Raw genomic sequence first — 3621 nt, forward strand, 5'->3', positions numbered from 1 at the left:
CCAAGAACTTTACTTAGCTAATTGTTTAGTAGTATTATAGTATGTATAGTATTATCTTTGTTACTGTGGATTTTTGGTTCAGACCGGGAATTATTTGGACACTCATAGTAGTACTTATAGATTTTCTAAGTTTAATCTATAGTTTAAGAATATTAAGTATAACCTAAGGTTTGATTAATGTGACTGATATTAAGGATTATATTTATTATACTATAAGGTTTAGATATCAACCAATAGGATTTTAAGCACATGTTATGAATGGTGATTAAGGATTAAGTATTTTTGAGGATTAAATTTAATAAGGAGTAAAGTTTGAATGTTATAGGGTCAGTCAGCAGCTTTGAGTACGTTGAGGGCTTAGTCAAGGCTGTTTACTCCATTCAAACTTAGCTAAAAATGTGTAATTTCGTGTTTAAATATTCAGCGTGTGCCGATATATCGCAGCTATAGGGGGTGATATATCGCAGCACGTAGATACGGAAAACACGAATCGATGCACGGTCGCCTCGGGAACAATGGTCCAGGAGATATATCGCCTATAGGGGGCGATATATCGCCTCCTCCAGCATAAATTCAAATACTTTTGAATTCTTTTCCTTTCAGCCATTCAAACTCCTCCATAAGTCCAGCATCTTTTGAACGAGTCTTCAACCTCTGCTGAACGATTATTTAAATGATTTTCACCTAAAAAGCCATTATTTTTATTCAAGTAAAATCAAGATACTTTCTTTCCCAAACTCTATAAATAGGACCTAGTACCCAGCCATTATTCACCTTTTGCTCTAAGTTCAGAAGCTGCTAGTGTTAAGTGAGTGTGAGAGTGTAAACACCTGGTTTGGGAAAATCATAAGCTTAAACATCATAAGCTTATCAAACACTTTGGGAAGTGAGGTTCTATAGTATTTCGGTTGAGGTGTAGATTGGTCTTTCAAGTCTTTGAGGTAACCAAAACTCTAGTTCATTTCGGTATTATGTTATTTTCTTTCTCATAGTCTTCTACTCAATCTCTAACCTTAATCTTCATTTTGGTTAGGGAATCTAAGTTCTTGAGCACATAAGTTTGGTAAGTGTGACTTTCAAATGGTTTAGTCTTCCCATTTTCCTTTTCATCTCTTTTCTTCTTTCAACTCACTCTTGTTCATTATGGTTATTAGGAGTGTTCCAAAAGTCCCAACTCAGTCCACATATCCCGATAACTTTGGTAAGGAAAATAGGCTAGAATCAATATGTTATATGCTTATGTTATCTTATGTTTTATGTTGTTAAATGTGTTATGATATGTATGCATGTATGTTTGTAGGCTTGGGCATATGACCCATATGACTAACAAGACCCCAAATGGGTTATGGGCATATGACCTACTTAGCTAGTAGGACCCCACTAATCCCATGGGCATATGCTTGTTTAGTCTATGAGACCCCAAGTAATAATGGCCATTATAATAAGTGTATGTTATATGTATTATGTTAAGTCTTTATGTTTCTTATGAAGTTATGTTTATGACTATGTGTTAGATTTTCCTTGCTGGGCATTAGGCTCATTCCTTTTTGTTTTATGTGCAGGAAAATAAGCTTTAGAGGCGGTAAGATTCGTGACGCTTAGAGGATGTGTATCGATGGTGAATGGAGTCAAGGGGCCGAGCGTTATTCGATTCGAGGATGTAGTTTCTGTTTTATGTCTTTTTACATATATTTTCCGCACCATTTATGTAATGTCTTTTATTTTAAATCATGTTTTGTTTTTAAAGACAATGGGATCCCATATCCTTCTTAGTATTCTATTTATTTGTAAGTAACTCCTATTTTACAAGTTACTCAATAAAATTATGGTATTTTCGTAAAAATGTAAGTTTTATGTATAGTTTCGTTAATGGTCCAAATAGTCTAGATTAGTGGGTCAGTACAATCCCTTAGTGCTTAAAGAATAAGGGAAATAAGCTTTTGGACAAAGGTCTTGAACCTTGTTCAAGTTGGTGATCCCCACTACTCTACACTTTGGTTGTGTGAGAGTTTGTGTTATTTCTATTGTTCTTATTTCATTCTTTTGCTCTTCTTGTTATTTTTGTTTTGAGTTTGTGATCTTCTTTTTCTACATCTTTCTATTTACTTGTATTTTGTGCATTGAGTTATAACATTTCTTTTATCAAAACCTTGTCTATTCTATTTTTGCATAGATACGTTGTATTTTTGTTTTCCATATTTCCGTTGTGTTGAAGAAACGTTTGCTCCAGTAGCAAGGCTTAAATCTAATAGAATGCTTCTTGCCATTTCTTGTCAACTTAAAATGAAGCTTCATCAAATGGATATGAAAAGCGCATTTCTCATTGGAATTCTTCAAGAAGAAGTTTTTATGGAGCAACCAATTGGGTTTAAGGATCCACATTTGTTTGATCATGTGTATAAGCTGAAAAATGCTCTATATGGACTAAAGCAAGAATTGCGGGTTTGGTATGACAGATTAAACTCCTTTCTGCTCAATAATTGATTTATCAGGGGAAATGCATATCAAACTCTCGTTATAAAACATCTGAACACATGTATATTTGTGGCTCAAATCTATGTAGATGATATCATTTTCGGATCTACTTGCCCTGATGTAATAGATAGTTTTGTTGAATTAATGAAGTCTGAATTTGAGATGAGCATGATAGGTGATCTTAACTTTTCTTAGGATTACAAATTAAACATATGGAAAATGGGATTTTTATTTCACAATCGAAATACACTCTTAACATGCTTAAAAAAATTGGTCTTGAGAATTCAAAGCATGATAAGACACCTATAGGCACTACATCTAAGCTCACTAAAGACATGTCAGGAAAATCCATATATCCAACACTCTTTCGTAGTATGATAGGGAGTCTTCTTTATCTAACAGCTAGTAGACCCGACATCTGTTTTAGTGTAGGATTATGTGCTAGAAATCAATTCTCACCTATTGAGTCTCATCTGGTTGTTGTTAAAAGAATAATGAAATATATGGCAAGCACAGTTGAGTTTGGTTTGTGGTATACAAATGATACTAATATGTCTTTAGTTGGGTATAGTGACTCGGATTGGCCTGGAAATTTAGATGATAAAAAGAGTACATCTGAAGGTTGTTTTTATCTAGGAAATAATCTTGTGACCTGGCACAGCAAGGAATAAAATTCTATTTCCCTTTTCAGTGTAGAAGCTGAATATATTGCAGCAGGGAGTTGTTGCACTCAATTAATTTGGACGAATAAGATGCTTTCTGATTATGGTTTCCCTAAAAAATATCTGATCATTATTGTGATAACACCACTGCTATTAATATTTCTAAAAACTCTGTGCAACATTCAAGGACTAAGCACATTGACATTAGGTACCATTTTATTAGAGATTTGGTTGAATATAAAAACCATCATGTTATCTCACGTGTCTTCTGATGCTCAATATGCAGATTAAGCACTTAATTCTCAGACCTTTGTTCATTTAAGGAAATGTATTGGAGTTTGCTCTATTTTAGAATATATATATATTTTTTAATTTTTTTACATTTTTTTTCCTTTTCAAGTTCAATCAGTCTCATTTGTTGATTTGTCCAGGAATCTCTAATTTCATTATTTTCCAGAATTTTGTTTTGGACTGAACCTTTATT

The sequence above is a fragment of the Humulus lupulus genome, chromosome 9 (assembly GCF_963169125.1).
Source record: "Humulus lupulus chromosome 9, drHumLupu1.1, whole genome shotgun sequence".
Lineage (NCBI taxonomy): Eukaryota > Viridiplantae > Streptophyta > Magnoliopsida > Rosales > Cannabaceae > Humulus > Humulus lupulus.